Genomic DNA, 20530 nt, shown 5'->3' with positions numbered 1-20530 from the left:
CTTTGGAAAGAAGCCTGCACGTTGTGCCTTTCAGCTCTAGGGCAATGTAGCACACCCAGAGCAGAAGTCCTACTTCAGCCAGATCTGGCCTGCAAAGAAACTGCGTTTCACAGGTCTTTGGAAGAGATGTTCCCGGTAGGCTGTAAGAGCACTGTGCAGAGCGAGTTGTTTCTTAGCTTCCCAAAGAGCTGGAAGCAAGATGCTGTGGGGCCCAACTCGCCCTTTGGAAAGAAGCCTGCACGTTGTGCCTTTCAGCTCTAGGGCATTGTAGCACACCCACAGCAGAAGTCCTACTTCAGCCAGATCAGGCCTGCAAAGAAACTGCGTTTCACAGGCCTTTGGAAGAGGTGTTCCCGGTAGGCTGTAAGAGCACTGTGCAGAGCGAGTGGCTTCTTAGCTTCCCAAAGAGCTGGAAGCAAGATGCTGTGGGGCACAACTCGCCCATTGGAAAGAAGCCTGCACGTTGTGCCTTCCAGCTCCAGGGCAATGTGGCCCACCCAGAGCAGAAGTCCTACTTCAGCCAGATCAGGCCTGCAAAGAAACTGCGTTTCACAGGCCTTTGGAAGAGATGTTCCCGGTAGGCTGTAAGTGCACTGTGCAGAGTGAGTTGTTTCTTAGCTTCCCAAAGAGCTGGAAGCAAGATGCTGTGGGGCCCAACTCGCCCTTTGGAAAGAAGCCTGCACGTTGTGCCTTTCAGCTCTAGGGCAATGTAGCACACCCAGAGCAGAAGTCCTACTTCAGCCAGATCAGGCCTGCAAAGAAACTGCGTTTCACAGGCCCTTGGAAGAGATGTTCCCGGTAGGCTGTAAGAGCACTGTGCAGAGCGAGTTGTTTCTTAGCTTCCCAAAGAGCTGGAAGCAAGATGCTGTGGTGCCCAACTCGCCCTTTGGAAAGAAGCCTGCACGTTGTGCCTTTCAGCTCTAGGGCAATGTAGCACACCCAGAGCAGAAGTCCTACTTCAGCCAGATCAGGCCTGCAAAGAAACTGCGTTTCACAGGCCTTTGCAAGAGATGTTCCCGGTAGGCTGTAAGAGCACTGTGCAGAGCGAGTTGTTTCTTAGCTTCCCAAAGAGCTGGAAGCAAGATGCTGTGGGGCCCAACTCGCCCTTTGGAAGGAAGCCTGCACGTTGTGCCTTTCAGCTCTAGGGCAATGTAGCACACCCAGAGCAGAAGTCCTACTTCAGCCAGATCAGGCCTGCAAAGAAACTGCGTTTCACAGGCCTTTGGAAGTGATGTTCCCGGTAGGCTGTAAGAGCACTGTGCAGAGCGAGTTGTTTCTTAGCTTCCCAAAGAGCTGGAAGCAAGATGCTGTGGGGCCCAACTCGCCCTTTGGAAAGAAGCCTGCACGTTGTGCCTTTCAGCTCTAGGGCAATGTAGCACACTCAGAGCAGAAGTCCTACTTCAGCCAGATCAGGCCTGCAAAGAAACTGCGTTTCACAAGCCTTTGGAAGAGATGTTCCCGGTAGGCTGTAAGAGCACTGTGCAGAGCGAGTTGTTTCTTAGCTTCCCAAAGAGCTGGAAGCAAGATGCTGTGGGGCCCAACTCGCCCTTTGGAAGGAAGCCTGCACGGTGTGCCTTTCAGCTCTAGGGCAATGTGGCCCACCCAGAGCAGAAGTCCTACTTCTGCCAGATCAGGCCTGCAAAGAAACTGCGTTTCACAGGCCTTTGGAAGAGATGTTCCCGGTAGGCTGTAAGAGCACTGTGCAGAGCGAGTTGATACTTCGCTTCCCAAAAAGCTTGAAGCAAGATGCTGTGGGGCCCAACTCGCCCTTTGGAAAGAAGCCTGCACATTGTGCCTTTCAGCTCTAGGGCAATGTAGCACACCCAGAGCAGAAGTCCTACTTCTGCCAGATCAGGGCTGCAAAGAAACTGCGTTTCACAGGCCTTTGGAAGAGATGTTCCCGGTAGGCTGTAAGAGCACTGTGCAGAGCGAGTTGTTTCTTAGCTTCCCAAAGAGCTGGAAGCAAGATGCTGTGGGGCCCAACTCGCCCTTTGGAAAGAAGCCTGCACGTTGTGCCTTTCAGCTCTAGGGCAATGTAGCACACCCAGAGCAGAAGTCCTACTTCAGCCAGATCAGGCCTGCAAAGAAACTGCGTTTCACAGGCCTTTGGAAGAGATGCTCCCGGTAGGCTGTAAGAGCACTGTGCAGAGCGAGCGGTTTCTTAGCTTCCCAAAGAGCTGGAAGCAAGATGCTGTGGGGCCCAACTCGCCCTTTGGAAAGAAGCCTGCACGTTGTGCCTTTCAGCTCTAGGGCAATGTAGCACACCCAGAGCAGAAGTCCTACTTCAGCCAGATCAGGCCTGCAAAGAAACTGCGTTTCACAGGTCTTTGGAAGAGATGTTCCCGGTAGGCTGTAAGAGCACTGTGCAGAGCGAGTTGTTTCTTAGCTTCCCAAAGAGCTGGAAGCAAGATGCTGTGGGGCCCAACTCGCCCTTTGGAAAGAAGCCTGCACGTTGTGCCTTTCAGCTCTAGGGCATTGTAGCACACCCACAGCAGAAGTCCTACTTCAGCCAGATCAGGCCTGCAAAGAAACTGCGTTTCACAGGCCTTTGGAAGAGGTGTTCCCGGTAGGCTGTAAGAGCACTGTGCAGAGCGAGTGGCTTCTTAGCTTCCCAAAGAGCTGGAAGCAAGATGCTGTGGGGCACAACTCGCCCATTGGAAAGAAGCCTGCACGTTGTGCCTTCCAGCTCCAGGGCAATGTGGCCCACCCAGAGCAGAAGTCCTACTTCAGCCAGATCAGGCCTGCAAAGAAACTGCGTTTCACAGGCCTTTGGAAGAGATGTTCCCGGTAGGCTGTAAGTGCACTGTGCAGAGTGAGTTGTTTCTTAGCTTCCCAAAGAGCTGGAAGCAAGATGCTGTGGGGCCCAACTCGCCCTTTGGAAAGAAGCCTGCACGTTGTGCCTTTCAGCTCTAGGGCAATGTAGCACACCCAGAGCAGAAGTCCTACTTCAGCCAGATCAGGCCTGCAAAGAAACTGCGTTTCACAGGCCCTTGGAAGAGATGTTCCCGGTAGGCTGTAAGAGCACTGTGCAGAGCGAGTTGTTTCTTAGCTTCCCAAAGAGCTGGAAGCAAGATGCTGTGGTGCCCAACTCGCCCTTTGGAAAGAAGCCTGCACGTTGTGCCTTTCAGCTCTAGGGCAATGTAGCACACCCAGAGCAGAAGTCCTACTTCAGCCAGATCAGGCCTGCAAAGAAACTGCGTTTCACAGGCCTTTGGAAGAGATGTTCCCGGTAGGCTGTAAGAGCACTGTGCAGAGCGAGTTGTTTCTTAGCTTCCCAAAGAGCTGGAAGCAAGATGCTGTGGGGCCCAACTCGCCCTTTGGAAGGAAGCCTGCACGTTGTGCCTTTCAGCTCTAGGGCAATGTAGCACACCCAGAGCAGAAGTCCTACTTCAGCCAGATCAGGCCTGCAAAGAAACTGCGTTTCACAGGCCTTTGGAAGTGATGTTCCCGGTAGGCTGTAAGAGCACTGTGCAGAGCGAGTTGTTTCTTAGCTTCCCAAAGAGCTGGAAGCAAGATGCTGTGGGGCCCAACTCGCCCTTTGGAAAGAAGCCTGCACGTTGTGCCTTTCAGCTCTAGGGCAATGTAGCACACTCAGAGCAGAAGTCCTACTTCAGCCAGATCAGGCCTGCAAAGAAACTGCGTTTCACAAGCCTTTGGAAGAGATGTTCCCGGTAGGCTGTAAGAGCACTGTGCAGAGCGAGTTGTTTCTTAGCTTCCCAAAGAGCTGGAAGCAAGATGCTGTGGGGCCCAACTCGCCCTTTGGAAGGAAGCCTGCACGGTGTGCCTTTCAGCTCTAGGGCAATGTGGCCCACCCAGAGCAGAAGTCCTACTTCTGCCAGATCAGGCCTGCAAAGAAACTGCGTTTCACAGGCCTTTGGAAGAGATGTTCCCGGTAGGCTGTAAGAGCACTGTGCAGAGCGAGTTGATACTTCGCTTCCCAAAAAGCTTGAAGCAAGATGCTGTGGGGCCCAACTCGCCCTTTGGAAAGAAGCCTGCACATTGTGCCTTTCAGCTCTAGGGCAATGTAGCACACCCAGAGCAGAAGTCCTACTTCAGCCAGATCAGGCCTGCAAAGAAACTGCGTTTCACAGGCCTTTGGAAGAGATCATGCCGGTAGGCTGTAAGAGCACTGTGCAGAGCGAGCTGTTTCTTCGCTTCGCAAAGAGCTGGAAGCAAGATGCTGTGGGGCCCAACTCGCCCTTTGGAAAGAAGCCTGCACGTTGTGCCTTTCAGCTCTAGGGCAATGTGGCCCACCCAGAGCAGAAGTCCTACATCTGCCAGATCAGGCCTGCAAAGAAACTGCGTTTCACAGGCCTTTGGAAGAGATGTTCCCGGTAGGCTGTAAGAGCACTGTGCAGAGCGAGTTGTTTCTTAGCTTCCCAAAGAGCTGGAAGCAAGATGCTGTGGGGCCCAACTCGCCCTTTGGAAAGAAGCCTGCACGTTGTGCCTTTCAGCTCTAGGGCAATGTAGCACACCCAGAGCAGAAGTCCTACTTCAGCCAGATCAGGCCTGCAAAGAAACTGCGTTTCACTGGCCTTTGGAAGAGATGTTCCCGGTAGGCTGTAAGAGCACTGTGCAGAGCGAGTTGTTTCTTAGCTTCCCAAAGAGCTGGAAGCAAGATGCTGTGGGGCCTAACTCGCCCTTTGGAAAGAAGCCTGCACGTTGTGCCTTTCAGCTCTAGGGCAATGTAGCACACCCATAGCAGAAGTCCTACTTCAGCCAGATCAGGCCTGCAAAGAAACTGCGTTTCACAGGCCCTTGGAAGAGATGTTCCCGGTAGGCTGTAAGAGCACTGTGCAGAGCGAGTTGTTTCTTAGCTTCCCAAAGAGCTGGAAGCAAGATGCTGTGGGGCCCAGCTCGCCCTTTGGAATGAAGCCTGCACGTTGTGCCTTTCAGCTCTAGGGCAATGTAGCACACCCAGAGCAGAAGTCCTACTTCAGCCAGATCAGGCCTGCAAAGAAACTGCGTTTCACAGGCCTTTGGAAGAGATGTTCCTGGTAGGCTGTAAGAGCACTGTGCAGAGCGAATTGTTTCTTAGCTTCCCAAAGAGCTGGAAGCAAGATGCTGTGGGGCCCAACTCGCCCTTTGGAAAGAAGCCTGCACGTTGTGCCTTTCAGCTCTAGGGCAAAGTAGCACACCCAGAGCAGAAGTCCTACTTCAGCCAGATCAGGCCTGCAAAGAAACTGCGTTTCACAGGCCTTTGGAAGAGATGTTCCCGGTAGGCTGTAAGAGCACTGTGCAGAGCGAGTTGTTTCTTAGCTTCCCAAAGAGCTGGAAGCAAGATGCTGTGGGGCCCAACTCGCCCTTTGGAAAGAAGCCTGCACGTTGTGCCTTTCAGATCTAGGGCAATGTAGCACACCCAGAGCAGAAGTCCTACTTCTGCCAGATCAGGCCTGCAAAGAAACTGCGTTTCACAGGCCTTTGGAAGAGATGTTCCCGGTAGGCTGTAAGAGAACTGTGCAGAGCGAGTTGTTTCTTAGCTTCCCAAAGAGCTGGAAGCAAGATGCTGTGGGGCCCAACTCGCCCTTTGGAAAGAAGCCTGCACGTTGTGCCTTTCAGCTCTAGGGCAATGTAGCACACCCGGAGCAGAAGTCCTACTTCAGCCAGATCAGGCCTGCAAAGAAACTGCGTTTCACAGGCCTTTGGAAGAGATGTTCCCGGTAGGCTGTAAGAGCACTGTGCAGAGCGAGTGGTTTCTTAGCTTCCCAAAGAGCTGGAAGCAAGATGCTGTGGGGCCCAACTCGCCCTTTGGAAAGGAGCCTGCACGTTGTGCCTTTCAGCTCTAGGGCAATGTAGCACACCCAGAGCAGAAGTCCTACTTCAGCCAGATCAGGCATGCAAAGAAACTGCGTTTCACAGGCCTTTGGAAGAGATGTTCCCGGTAGGCTGTAAGAGCACTGTGCAGAGCGAGTTGTTTCTTAGCTTCCCAAAGAGCTGGAAGCAAGATGCTGTGGGGCCCAACTCGCCCTTTGGAAAGAAGCCTGCACGTTGTGCCTTTCAGCTCTAGGGCAATGTAGCACACCCATAGCAGAAGTCCTACTTCAGCCAGATCAGGCCTGCAAAGAAACTGCGTTTCACAGGCCTTTGGAAGAGATGTTCCCGGTAGGCTGTAAGAGCACTGTGCAGAGCGAGTTGATACTTCGCTTCCCAAAAAGCTGGAAGCAAGATGCTGTGGGGCCCAACTCGCCCTTTGGAAAGAAGCCTGCACGTTGTGCCTTTCAGCTCTAGGGCAATGTAGCACACCCAGAGCAGAAGTCCTACTTCAGCCAGATCAGGCCTGCAAAGAAACTGCGTTTCACAGGCCTTTGGAAGAGATCATGCCGGTAGGCTGTAAGAGCACTGTGCAGAGCGAGCTGTTTCTTCGCTTCGCAAAGAGCTGGAAGCAAGATGCTGTGGGGCCCAACTCGCCCTTTGGAAAGAAGCCTGCACGTTGTGCTTTTCAGCTCTAGGGCAATGTGGCCCACCCAGAGCAGAAGTCCTACATCTGCCAGATCAGGCCTGCAAAGAAACTGCGTTTCACAGGCCTTTGGAAGAGATGTTCCCGGTAGGCTGTAAGAGCACTGTGCAGAGCGAGTTGTTTCTTAGCTTCCCAAAGAGCTGGAAGCAAGATGCTGTGGGGCCCAACTCGCCCTTTGGAAAGAAGCCTGCACGTTGTGCCTTTCAGCTCTAGGGCAATGTAGCACACCCAGAGCAGAAGTCCTACTTCAGCCAGATCAGGCCTGCAAAGAAACTGCGTTTCACAGGCCCTTGGAAGAGATGTTCCCGGTAGGCTGTAAGAGCACTGTGCAGAGCGAGTTGTTTCTTAGCTTCCCAAAGAGCTGGAAGCAAGATGCTGTGGGGCCCAACTCGCCCTTTGGAAAGAAGCCTGCACGTTGTGCCTTTCAGATCTAGGGCAATGTAGCACACCCAGAGCAGAAGTCCTACTTCTGCCAGATCAGGGCTGCAAAGAAACTGCGTTTCACAGGCCTTTGGAAGAGATGTTCCCGGTAGGCTGTAAGAGCACTGTGCAGAGCGAGTTGTTTCTTAGCTTCCCAAAGAGCTGGAAGCAAGATGCTGTGGGGCCCAACTCGCCCTTTGGAAAGAAGCCGGCACGTTGTGCCTTTCAGCTCTAGGGCAATGTAGCACACCCAGAGCAGAAGTCCTACTTCAGCCAGATCAGGCCTGCAAAGAAACTGCGTTTCACAGGCCTTTGGAAGAGATGCTCCCGGTAGGCTGTAAGAGCACTGTGCAGAGCGAGTGGTTTCTTAGCTTCCCAAAGAGCTGGAAGCAAGATGCTGTGGGGCCCAACTCGCCCTTTGGAAAGAAGCCTGCACGTTGTGCCTTTCAGCTCTAGGGCAATGTAGCACACCCAGAGCAGAAGTCCTACTTCAGCCAGATCAGGCCTGCAAAGAAACTGCGTTTCACAGGTCTTTGGAAGAGATGTTCCCGGTAGGCTGTAAGAGCACTGTGCAGAGCGAGTTGTTTCTTAGCTTCCCAAAGAGCTGGAAGCAAGATGCTGTGGGGCCCAACTCGCCCTTTGGAAAGAAGCCTGCACGTTGTGCCTTTCAGCTCTAGGGCATTGTAGCACACCCACAGCAGAAGTCCTACTTCAGCCAGATCAGGCCTGCAAAGAAACTGCGTTTCACAGGCCTTTGGAAGAGGTGTTCCCGGTAGGCTGTAAGAGCACTGTGCAGAGCGAGTGGCTTCTTAGCTTCCCAAAGAGCTGGAAGCAAGATGCTGTGGGGCCCAACTCGCCCTTTGGAAAGAAGCCTGCACGTTGTGCCTTCCAGCTCCAGGGCAATGTGGCCCACCCAGAGCAGAAGTCCTACTTCAGCCAGATCAGGCCTGCAAAGAAACTGCGTTTCACAGGCCTTTGGAAGAGATGTTCCCGGTAGGCTGTAAGTGCACTGTGCAGAGTGAGTTGTTTCTTAGCTTCCCAAAGAGCTGGAAGCAAGATGCTGTGGGGCCCAACTCGCCCTTTGGAAAGAAGCCTGCACGTTGTGCCTTTCAGCTCTAGGGCAATGTAGCACACCCAGAGCAGAAGTCCTACTTCAGCCAGATCAGGCCTGCAAAGAAACTGCGTTTCACAGGCCCTTGGAAGAGATGTTCCCGGTAGGCTGTAAGAGCACTGTGCAGAGCGAGTTGTTTCTTAGCTTCCCAAAGAGCTGGAAGCAAGATGCTGTGGTGCCCAACTCGCCCTTTGGAAAGAAGCCTGCATGTTGTGCCTTTCAGCTCTAGGGCAATGTAGCACACCCAGAGCAGAAGTCCTACTTCAGCCAGATCAGGCCTGCAAAGAAACTGCGTTTCACAGGCCTTTGGAAGAGATGTTCCCACTAGGCTGTAAGAGCACTGTGCAGAGCGAGTTGTTTCTTAGCTTCCCAAAGAGCTGGAAGCAAGATGCTGTGGGGCCCAACTCGCCCTTTGGAAGGAAGCCTGCACGTTGTGCCTTTCAGCTCTAGGGCAATGTAGCACACCCAGAGCAGAAGTCCTACTTCAGCCAGATCAGGCCTGCAAAGAAACTGCGTTTCACAGGCCTTTGGAAGTGATGTTCCCGGTAGGCTGTAAGAGCACTGTGCAGAGCGAGTTGTTTCTTAGCTTCCCAAAGAGCTGGAAGCAAGATGCTGTGGGGCCCAACTCGCCCTTTGGAAGGAAGCCTGCACGGTGTGCCTTTCAGCTCTAGGGCAATGTGGCCCACCCAGAGCAGAAGTCCTACTTCTGCCAGATCAGGCCTGCAAAGAAACTGCGTTTCACAGGCCTTTGGAAGAGATGTTCCCGGTAGGCTGTAAGAGCACTGTGCAGAGCGAGTTGATACTTCGCTTCCCAAAAAGCTTGAAGCAAGATGCTGTGGGGCCCAACTCGCCCTTTGGAAAGAAGCCTGCACATTGTGCCTTTCAGCTCTAGGGCAATGTAGCACACCCAGAGCAGAAGTCCTACTTCAGCCAGATCAGGCCTGCAAAGAAACTGCGTTTCACAGGCCTTTGGAAGAGATCATGCCGGTAGGCTGTAAGAGCACTGTGCAGAGCGAGCTGTTTCTTCGCTTCGCAAAGAGCTGGAAGCAAGATGCTGTGGGGCCCAACTCGCCCTTTGGAAAGAAGCCTGCACGTTGTGCCTTTCAGCTCTAGGGCAATGTGGCCCACCCAGAGCAGAAGTCCTACATCTGCCAGATCAGGCCTGCAAAGAAACTGCGTTTCACAGGCCTTTGGAAGAGATGTTCCCGGTAGGCTGTAAGAGCACTGTGCAGAGCGAGTTGTTTCTTAGCTTCCCAAAGAGCTGGAAGCAAGATGCTGTGGGGCCCAACTCGCCCTTTGGAAAGAAGCCTGCACGTTGTGCCTTTCAGCTCTAGGGCAATGTAGCACACCCAGAGCAGAAGTCCTACTTCAGCCAGATCAGGCCTGCAAAGAAACTGCGTTTCACTGGCCTTTGGAAGAGATGTTCCCGGTAGGCTGTAAGAGCACTGTGCAGAGCGAGTTGTTTCTTAGCTTCCCAAAGAGCTGGAAGCAAGATGCTGTGGGGCCTAACTCGCCCTTTGGAAAGAAGCCTGCACGTTGTGCCTTTCAGCTCTAGGGCAATGTAGCACACCCAGAGCAGAAGTCCTACTTCAGCCAGATCAGGCCTGCAAAGAAACTGCGTTTCACAGGCCTTTGGAAGAGATGTTCCCGGTAGGCTGTAAGAGCACTGTGCAGAGGGAGTTGTTTCTTAGCTTCCCAAATAGCTGGAAGCAAGATGCTGTGGGGCCCAACTCGCCCTTTGGAAAGAAGCCTGCACATTGTGCCTTTCAGCTCTAGGGCAATGTGGCCCACGCAGAGCAGAAGTCCTACTTCAGCCAGATCAGGCGTGCAAAGAAACTGCGTTTCAAAGGCCTTTGGAAGAGATGATGCCGGTAGGCTGTAAGAGCACTGTGCAGAGCGAGTTGTTTCTTAGCTTCCCAAAGAGCTGGAAGCAAGATGCTGTGGGGCCCAACTCGCCCTTTGGAAAGAAGCCTGCACGTTGTGCCTTTCAGCTCTAGGGCAATGTAGCACACCCAGAGCAGAAGTCCTACTTCAGCCAGATCAGGCCTGCAAAGAAACTGCGTTTCACAGGCCTTTGGAAGAGATGTTCCCGGTAGGCTGTAAGAGCACTGTGCAGAGCGAGTTGTTTCTTAGCTTCCCAAAGAGCTGGAAGCAAGATGCTGTGGGGCCCAACTCGCCCTTTGGAAAGAAGCCTGCACGTTGTGCCTTTCAGCTCTAGGGCAATGTAGCACACCCAGAGCAGAAGTCCTACTTCAGCCAGATCAGGCCTGCAAAGAAACTGCGTTTCACAGGCCTTTGGAAGAGGTGTTCCCGGTAGGCTGTAAGAAAACTGTGCAGAGCGAGTTGTTTCTTAGCTTCCCAAAGAGCTGGAAGCAAGATGCTGTGGGGCCCAACTCGCCCTTTGGAAAGAAGCCTGCACGTTGTGCCTTTCAGCTCTAGGGCAATGTGGCCCACCCAGAGCAGAAGTCCTACTTCAGCCAGATCAGGCCTGCAAAGAAACTGCGTTTCACAGGCCTTTGGATGAGATGTTCCCGGTAGGCTGTAAGAGCACTGTGCACAGCGAGTTGTTTCTTAGCTTCCCAAAGAGCTGGAAGCAAGATGCTGTGGGGCCCAACTCGCCCTTTGGAAAGAAGCCTGCACGTTGTGCCGTTCAGCTCTAGGGCAATGTGGCCCACCCAGAGCAGAAGTCCTACTTCAGCCAGATCAGGCCTGCAAAGAAACTGCGTTTCACAGGCCTTTGGAAGAGATGTTCCCGGTAGGCTTTAAGAGCACTGTGCAGAGCGAGTTGTTTCTTAGCTTCCCAAAGAGCTGGAAGCAAGATGCTGTGGGGCTCAACACGCCCTTTGGAAAGAAGCCTGCACGTTGTGCCTTTCAGCTCTAGGGCAATGTAGCACACCCAGAGCAGAAGTCCTACTTCAGCCAGATCAGGCCTGCAAAGAAACTGCGTTTCACAGGCCTTTGGAAGAGATGATGCCGGTAGGCTTTAAGAGCACTGTGCAGAGCGAGTTGTTTCTTAGCTTCCCAAAGAGCTGGAAGCAAGATGCTGTGGGGCCCAACTCGCCCTTTGGAAAGAAGCCTGCACGTTGTGCCTTCCAGCTCTAGGGCAATGTAGCACACCCAGAGCAGAAGTCCTACTTCAGCCAGATCAGGCCTGCAAAGAAACTGCGTTTCACAGGCCTTTGGAAGAAATGTTCCCGGTAGGCTGTAAGAGCACTGTGCAGAGCGAGTGGCTTCTTAGCTTCCCAAAGAGCTGGAAGCAAGATGCTGTGGGGCCCAACTCGCCCTTTGGAAAGAAGCCTGCACGTTGTGCCTTCCAGCTCCAGGGCAATGTAGCACACCCAGAGCAGAAGTCCTACTTCAGCCAGATCAGGCCTGCAAAGAAACTGCGTTTCACAGGCCTTTGGAAGAGATGTTCCCGGTAGGCTGTAAGTGCACTGTGCCGAGCGAGTTGTTTCTTAGCTTCCCAAAGAGCTGGAAGCAAGATGCTGTGGGGCCCAACTCGCCCTTTGGAAAGAAGCCTGCACGTTGTGCCTTTCAGCTCTAGGGCAATGTAGCACACCCAGAGCAGAAGTCCTACTTCAGCCAGATCAGGCCTGCAAAGAAACTGCGTTTCACAGGCCCTTGGAAGAGATGTTCCCGGTAGGCTGTAAGAGCACTGTGCAGAGCGAGTTGTTTCTTAGCTTCCCAAAGAGCTGGAAGCAAGATGCTGTGGGGCCCAACTCGCCCTTTGGAAAGAAGCCTGCACGTTGTGCCTTTCAGCTCTAGGGCAATGTAGCACACCCAGAGCAGAAGTCAACTTCAGCCAGATCAGGCCTGCAAAGAAACTGTGTTTCACAGGCCTTTGGAAGAGATGTTCCCGGTAGGCTGTAAGAGCACTGTGCAGAGCGAGTTGTTTCTTAGCTTCCCAAAGAGCTGGAAGCAAGATGCTGTGGGGCCCAACTCGCCCTTTGGAAAGAAGCCTGCACGTTGTGCCTTTCAGCTCTAGGGCAATGTAGCACACCCAGAGCAGAAGTCCTACTTCAGCCAGATCAGGCCTGCAAAGAAACTGCGTTTCACAGGCCTTTGGAAGAGATGTTCCCGGTAGGCTGTAAGAGCACTGTGCAGAGCGAGTGGTTTCTTAGCTTCCCAAAGAGCTGGAAGCAAGATGCTGTGGGGCCCAACTCGCCCTTTGGAAAGAAGCCTGCACGTTGTGCCTTACAGGTCTAGGGCAATGTAGCACACCCAGAGCAGAAGTCCTACTTCAGCCAGATCAGGCCTGCAAAGAAACTGCGTTTTACAGGCCTTTGGAAGAGATGTTCCCGGTAGGCTGTAAGAGCACTGTGCAGAGCCAGTTGTTTCTTAGCTTCCCAAAGAGCTGGAAGCAAGATTCTGTGGGGCCCAACTCGCCCTTTGGAAAGAAGCCTGCACGTTGTGCCTTTCAGCTCTAGGGCAATTTAGCACACCCAGAGCAGAAGTCCTACTTCAGCCAGATCAGGCCTGCAAAGAAACTGCGTTTCACAGGCCTTTGGAAGAGATGTTCCCGGTAGGCTGTAAGAGCACTGTGCAGAGCGAGTTGTTTCTTAGCTTCCCAAAGAGCTGGAAGCAAGTTGCTGTGGGGCCCAACTCGCCCTTTGGAAGGAAGCCTGCACGTTGTGCCTTTCAGCTCTAGGGCAATGTAGCACACCCAGAGCAGAAGTCCTACTTCAGCCAGATCAGGCCTGCAAAGAAACTGCGTTTCACAGGCCTTTGGAAGAGATGTTCCCGGTAGGCTGTAAGAGCACTGTGCAGAGCGAGTTGTTTCTTAGCTTCCCAAAGAGCTGGAAGCAAGATGCTGTGGGGCCCAACTCGCCCTTTGGAAAGAAGCCTGCACGTTGTGCCTTTCAGCTCTAGGGCAATGTAGCACACTCAGAGCAGAAGTCCTACTTCAGCCACATCAGGCCTGCAAAGAAACTGTGTTTCACAGGCCTTTGGAAGAGATGTTTCCGGTAGGCTGTAAGAGCACTGTGCAGAGCGAGTTGTTTCTTAGCTTCCCAAAGAGCTGGAAGCAAGATGCTGTGGGGCCCAACTCGCCCTTTGGAAGGAAGCCTGCACGGTGTGCCTTTCAGCTCTAGGGCAATGTGGCCCACCCAGAGCAGAAGTCCTACTTCTGCCAGATCAGGCCTGCAAAGAAACTGCGTTTCACAGGCCTTTGGAAGAGATGTTCCCGGTAGGCTGTAAGAGCACTGTGCAGAGCGAGTTGTTTCTTAGCTTCCCAAAGAGCTGGAAGCAAGATGCTGTGGGGCCCAACTCGCCCTTTGGAAAGAAGCCTGCACGTTGTGCCTTTCAGCTCTAGGGCAATGTAGCACACCCAGAGCAGAAGTCCTACTTCAGCCAGATAAGGCCTGCAAAGAAACTGCGTTTCACTGGCCTTTGGAAGAGATGTTCCCGGTAGGCTGTAAGAGCACTGTGCAGAGCGAGTTGTTTCTTAGCTTCCCAAAGAGCTGGAAGCAAGATGCTGTGGGGCCCAACTCGCCCTTTGGAAAGAAGCCTGCACGTTGTGCCTTTCAGCTCTAGGGCAATGTAGCACACCCAGAGCAGAAGTCCTACTTCAGCCAGATCAGGCCTGCAAAGAAACTGCGTTTCACAGGCCCTTGGAAGAGATGTTCCCGGTAGGCTGTAAGAGCACTGTGCAGAGCGAGTTGTTTCTTAGCTTCCCAAAGAGCTGGAAGCAAGATGCTGTGGGGCCCAGCTCGCCCTTTGGAAAGAAGCCTGCACGTTGTGCCTTTCAGCTCTAGGGCAATGTAGCACACCCAGAGCAGAAGTCCTACTTCAGCCAGATCAGGCCTGCAAAGAAACTGCGTTTCACAGGCCTTGGGAAGAGATGTTCCTGGTAGGCTGTAAGAGCACTGTGCAGAGCGAATTGTTTCTTAGCTTCCCAAAGAGCTGGAAGCAAGATGCTGTGGGGCCCAACTCGCCCTTTGGAAAGAAGCCTGCACGTTGTGCCTTTCAGCTCTAGGGCAATGTAGCACACCCAGAGCAGAAGTCCTACTTCAGCCAGATCAGGCCTGCAAAGAAACTGCGTTTCACAGGCCTTTGGAAGAGATGTTCCCGGTAGGGTGTAAGAGCACTGTGCAGAGGGAGTTGTTTCTTAGCTTCCCAAATAGCTGGAAGCAAGATGCTGTGGGGCCCAACTCGCCCTTTGGAAAGAAGCCTGCACATTGTGCCTTTCAGCTCTAGGGCAATGTGGCCCACGCAGAGCAGAAGTCCTACTTCAGCCAGATCAGGCCTGCAAAGAAACTGCGTTTCAAAGGCCTTTGGAAGAGATGATGCCGGTAGGCTGTAAGAGCACTGTGCAGAGCGTGTTGTTTCTTAGCTTCGCAAAGAGCTGGAAGCAAGATGCTGTGGGGCCCAACTCGCCCTTTGGAAAGAAGCCTGCACGTTGTGCCTTTCAGCTCTAGGGCAATGTGGGCCACCCAGAGCAGAAGTCCTAATTCAGCCAGATCAGGCCTGCAAAGAAACTGCGTTTCACAGGCCTTTGGAAGAGATGTTCCCGGTTGGCTGTAAGAGCACTGTGCAGAGCGAGTTGTTTCTTAGCTTCCCAAAGAGCTGGAAGCAAGATGCTGTGGGGCCCAACTCGCCCTTTGGAAAGAAGCCTGCACGTTGTGCCTTTCAGCTCTAGGGCAATGTAGCACACCCAGAGCAGAAGTCCTACTTCTGCCAGATCAGGCCTGCAAAGAAACTGCGTTTCACAGGCCTTTGGAAGAGATGTTCCCGGTAGGCTGTAAGAGCACTGTGCAGAGCGAGTTGTTTCTTAGCTTCCAAAGAGCTGGAAGCAAGATGCTGTGGGGCCCAACTCGCCCTTTGGAAAGAAGCCTGCACGTTGTGCCGTTCAGCTCTAGGGCAATGTGGCCCACCCAGAGCAGAAGTCCTACTTCAGCCAGATCAGGCCTGCAAAGAAACTGCGTTTCACAGGCCTTTGGAAGAGATGTTCCCGGTAGGCTGTAAGAGCACTGTGCAGAGCGAGTTGTTTCTTAGCTTCCCAAAGAGCTGGAAGCAAGATGCTGTGGGGCCCAAATCGCCCTTTGGAAAGAAGCCTGCACGTTGTGCCTTTCAGCTCTAGGGCATTGTAGCACACCCAGAGCAGAAGTCCTACTTCTGCCAGATCAGGCCTGCAAAGAAACTGCGTTTCACAGGCCTTTGGAAGAGATGTTCACGGTAGGATGTAAGAGCACTGTGCAGAGCGAGTTGTTTCTTAGCTTCCCAAAGAGCTGGAAGCAAGATGCTGTGGGGCCCAACTCGCCCTTTGGAAAGAAGCCTGCACGTTGTGCCTTTCAGCTCTAGGGCAATGTAGCACACCCAGAGCAGAAGTCCTACTTCAGCCAGATCAGGCCTGCAAAGAAACTGCGTTTCACAGGCCTTTGGAAGAGATGTTCCCGGTAGGCTGTAAGAGCACTGTGCAGAGCCAGTTGTTTCTTAGCTTCCCAAAGAGCTGCAAGCAAGATGCTGTGGGGCCCAACTCGCCCTTTGGAAAGAAGCCTGCACGTTGTGCCTTTCAGCTCTAGGGCAATGTAGCACACCCAGAGCAGAAGTCCTACTTCAGCCAGATCAGGCCTGCAAAGAAACTGCGTTTCACAGGCCTTTGGAAGACATGTTCCCGGTAGGCTGTAAGAGCACTGTGCAGAGCGAGTTGTTTCTTAGCTTCCCAAAGAGCTGGAAACAAGATGCTGTGGGGCCCAACTCACCGTTTGGAAAGAAGCCTGCACGTTGTGCCTTTCAGCTCTAGGGCAATGTAGCACACCCAGAGCAGAAGTCCTACATCTGCCAGATCAGGCCTGCAAAGAAACTGCGTGTCACAGGCCTTTGGAAGAGATGTTCCCGGTAGGCTGTAAGAGCACTGTGCAGAGCGAGTTGTTTCTTAGCTTCCCAAAGAGCTGGAAGCAAGATGCTGTGGGGCCCAACTCGCCCTTTGGAAAGAAGCCTGCACGTTGTGCCTTTCAGCTCTAGGGCAATGTAGCACACCCAGAGCAGAAGTCCTACTTCAGCCAGATCATGCCTGCAAAGAAACTGCGTTTCACAGGCCTTTGGAAGAGATGATGCCGGTAGGCTGTAAGAGCACTGTGCAGAGCGAGTTGTTTCTTAGCTTCGCAAAGAGCTGGAAGCAAGATGCTGTGGGTCCCAACTCGCCCTTTGGAAAGAAGCCTGCACGTTGTGCCTTTCAGCTCTAGGGCAATGTGGCCCACCCAGAGCAGAAGTCCTAATTCAGCCAGATCAGGCCTGCAAAGAAACTGCGTTTCACAGGCCTTTGGAAGAGATGTTCCCGGTTGGCTGTAAGAGCACTGTGCAGAGCGAGTTGTTTCTTAGCTTCCCAAAGAGCTGGAAGCAAGATGCTGTGGGGCCCAATACGCCCTTTGGAAAGAAGCCGGCACGTTGTGCCTTTCAGCTCTAGGGCAATGTAGCACACCCAGAGCAGTAGTCCTACTTCAGCCAGATCAGGCCTGCAAAGAAACTGTGTTTCACAGGCCTTTGGAAGAGATGTTCCCGGTAGGCTTTAAGAGCACTGTGCAGAGCGAGTTGTTTCTTAGCTTCCCAAAGAGATGGAAGCAAGATGCTGTGGGGCCCAACTCGCCCTTTGGAAAGAAGCCTGCACGTTGTGCCTTTCAGCTCTAGGGCAATGTAGCACACCCAGAACAGAAGTCCTACTTCTGCCAGATCAGGCCTGCAAAGAAACTGCATTTCACAGGCCTTTGGAAGAGATGTTCCCGGTAGGCTGTAAGAGCACTGTGCAGAGCGAGTTGTTTCTTAGCTTCCCAAAGAGCTGGAAGCAAGATGCTGTGGGGCCCAACTCGCCCTTTGGAAAGAAGCCTGCACGTTGTGCCTTTCAGCTCTAGGGCAATGTAGCACACCCAGAGCAGAAGTCCTACTTCAGCCAGATCAGGCCTGCAAAGAAACTGTGTTTCACAGGCCTTTGGAAGAGGTGTTCCCGGTAGGCTGTAAGAGCACTGTGCAGAGCGAGTTGTTTCTTAGCTTCCCAAAGAGCTGGAAGCAAGATGCTGTGGGGCCCAACTCGCCCTTTGGAAAGAAGCCTGCACGTTGTGGCTTTCAGCTCTAGGGCAATGTAGCACACCCAGAGCAGAAGTCCTACTTCAGCCAGATCAGGCCTGCAAAGAAACTGCGTTTCACAGGCCTTTGGAAGAGATGTTCCCGGCAGGCTGTAAGAGCACTGTGCAGAGCGAGTTGTTTCTTAGCTTCCCAAAGAGCTGGAAGCAAGATGCTGTGGGGCCCAATTCGCCCTTTGGAAAGAAGCCTGCACGTTTTGCCGTTCAGCTCTAGGGCAATGTGGCCCACCCAGAGCAGAAGTCCTACTTCAGCCAGATCAGGCCTGCAAAGAAACTGCGTTTCACAGGCCTTTGGAAGAGATGTTCCCGGTAGGCTGTAAGAGCACTGTGCAGAGCGAGTTGTTTCTTAGCTTCCCAAAGAGCTGGAAGCAAGATGCTGTGGGGCCCAACTCGCCCTTTGGAAAGAAGCCTGCACGTTGTGCCTTTCAGCTCTAGGGCAATGTATCACACCCAGAGCAGAAGTCCTACTTCTGCCAGATCAGGCCTGCAAAGAAACTGCGTTTCACAGGCCTTTGGAAGAGATGTTCCCGGTTGGCTGTAAGAGCACTGTGCAGAGCGAGTTGTTTCTTAGCTTCCCAAAGAGCTGGAAGCAAGATGCTGTGGGGCCCAACGCGCCCTTTGGAAAGAAGCCGGCACGTTGTGCCTTTCAGCTCTAGGGCAATGTAGCACACCCAGAGCAGTAGTCCTACTTCAGCCAGATCAGGCCTGCAAAGAAACTGTGTTTCACAGGCCTTTGGAAGAGATGTTCCCGGTAGGCTTTAAAAGCCCTGTGCAGAGCGAGTTGTTTCTTAGCTTCCCAAAGAGATGGAAGCAAGATGCTGTGGGGCCCAACTCGCCCTTTGGAAAGAAGCCTGCACGTTGTGCCTTTCAGCTCTAGGGCAATGTAGCACACCCAGAGCAGAAGTCCTACTTCAGCCAGATCATGCCTGCAAAGAAACTGTGTTTCACAGGCCTTTGGAAGAGGTGTTCCCGGTAGGCTGTAAGAGCACTGTGCAGAGCGAGTTGTTTCTTAGCTTCTCAAAGAGCTGGAAGCAAGATGCTGTGGGGCCCAACTCGCCCTTTGGAAAGAAGCCTGCACGTTGTGCCTTTCAGCTCTAGGGCAATGTGGCACACCCAGAGCAGAAGTCCTACTTCAGCCAGATCAGGCCTGCAAAGAAACTGCGTTTCACAGGCCTTTGGAAGAGATGTTACCGGTAGGCTGTAAGAGCACTGTGCAGAGCGAGTTGTTTCTTAGCTTCCCAAAGAGCTGGAAGCAAGATGCTGTGGGGCCCAACTCGCCCTTTGGAAAGAAGCCTGCACGTTGTGCCGTTCAGCTCTAGGGCAATGTGGCCCACCCAGAGCAGAAGTCCTACTTCAGCCAGATCAGGCTTGCAAAGAAACTGCGTTTCACAGGCCTTTGGAAGAGATGTTCCCGGTAGGCTTTAAGAGCACTGTGCAGAGCGAGTTGTTTATTAGCTTCCCAAAGAGCTGGAAGCAAGATGCTGTGGGGCCCAACTCGCCCTTTGGAAAGAAGCCTGCACGTTGTGCCTTTCAGCTCTAGGGCAATGTAGCACACCCAGAGCAGAAGTCCTACTTCTGCCAGATCAGGCCTGCAAAGAAACTGCGTTTCTCAGGCCTTTGGAAGAGGTGTTCCCGGTAGGCTGTAAGAGCACTGTGCAGAGCGAGTTGTTTCTTAGCTTCCCAAAGAGCTGGAAGCAAGATGCTGTGGGGCCCAACTCGCCCTTTGGAAAGAAGCCTGCACGTTGTGCCTTTCAGCTCTAGGGCAATGTAGCACACCCAGAGCAGAAGTCCTACTTCAGCCAGATCAGGCCTGCAAAGAAACTGCGTTTCACAGGCCTTTGGAAGAGATGTTCCCGGCAGGCTGTAAGAGCACTGTGCAGAGCGAGTTGTTTCTTAGCTTCCCAAAGAGCTGGAAGCAAGATGCTGTGGGGCCCAACTCGCCCTTTGGAAAGAAGCCTGCACGTTGTGCCGTTCAGCTCTAGGGCAATGTGGCCCACCCAGAGCAGAAGTCCTACTTGAGCCAGATCAGGCCTGCAAAGAAACTGCGTTTCACAGGCCTTTGGAAGAGATGTTCCCGGTAGGCTGTAAGAGCACTGTGCAGAGCGAGTTGTTTCTTAGCTTCCCAAAGAGCTGGAAGCAAGATGCTGTGGGGCCCAACTCGCCCTTTGGAAAGAAGCCTGCACGTTGTGCCTTTCAGCTCTAGGGCAATGTAGCACACCCAGAGCAGAAGTCCTACTTCTGCCAGATCAGGCCTGCAAAGAAACTGCGTTTCACAGGCCTTTGGAAGAGATGTTCCCGGTAGGATGTAAGAGCACTGTGCAGAGCGAGTTGTTTCTTAGCTTCCCAAAGAGCTGGAAGCAAGATGCTGTGGGGCCCAACTCGCCCTTTGGAAAGAAGCCTGCACGTTGTGCCTTTCAGCTCTAGGGCAATTTAGCACACCCAGAGCAGAAGTCCTACTTCAGCCAGATCAGGCCTGCAAAGAAACTGCGTTTCACAGGCCTTTGGAAGAGATGTTCCCAGTAGGCTGTAAGAGCACTGTGCAGAGCGAGTTGTTTCTTCGCTTCGCAAAGAGCTGGAAGCAAGATGCTGTGGGGCCCAACTCGCCCTTTGGAAAGAAGCCTGCACGTTGTGCCTTTCAGCTCTAGGGCAATGTGGCCCACCCAGAGCAGAAGTCCTACATCTGCCAGATCAGGCCTGCAAAGAAACTGCGTTTCACAGGCCTTTGGAAGAGATGTTCCCGGTAGGCTGTAAGAGCACTGTGCAGAGCGAGTTGTTTCTTAGCTTCCCAAAGAGCTGGAAGCAAGATGCTGTGGGGCCCAACTCGCCCTTTGGAAAGAAGCCTGCACGTTGTGCCTTTCAGCTCTAGGACAATGTAGCACACCCAGAGCAGAAGTCCTACTTCAGCCAGATAGGGCCTGCAAAGAAACTGCGTTTCACTGGCCTTTGGAAGAGATGTTCCCGGTAGGCTGTAAGAGCACTGTGCAGAGCGAGTTGTTTCTTAGCTTCCCAAAGAGCTGGAAGCAAGATGCTGTGGGGCCCAACTCGCCCTTTGGAAAGAAGCCTGCACGTTGTGCCTTTCAGCTCTAGGGCAATGTAGCACACCCAGAGCAGAAGTCCTACTTCAGCCAGATCAGGCCTGCAAAGAAACTGCGTTTCACAGGCCCTTGGAAGAGATGTTCCCGGTAGGCTGTAAGAGCACTGTGCAGAGCGAGTTGTTTCTTAGCTTCCCAAAGAGCTGGAAGCAAGATGCTGTGGGGCCCAACTCGCCCTTTGGAAAGAAGCCTGCACGTTGTGCCTTTCAGCTCTAGGGCAATGTAGCACACCCAGAGCTGAAGTCCTACTTCAGCCAGATCAGGCCTGCAAAGAAACTGCGTTTCACAGGCCTTGGGAAGAGATGTTCCTGGTAGGCTGTAAGAGCACTGTGCAGAGCGAATTGTTTCTTAGCTTCCCAAAGAGCTGGAAGCAAGA

The sequence above is a fragment of the Equus caballus genome, chromosome X, assembly GCF_041296265.1.
Source record: "Equus caballus isolate H_3958 breed thoroughbred chromosome X, TB-T2T, whole genome shotgun sequence".
Lineage (NCBI taxonomy): Eukaryota > Metazoa > Chordata > Mammalia > Perissodactyla > Equidae > Equus > Equus caballus.
The sequence above is the reverse complement of the archived record's forward strand: the minus strand, read 5'-3'. Positions refer to the sequence as shown.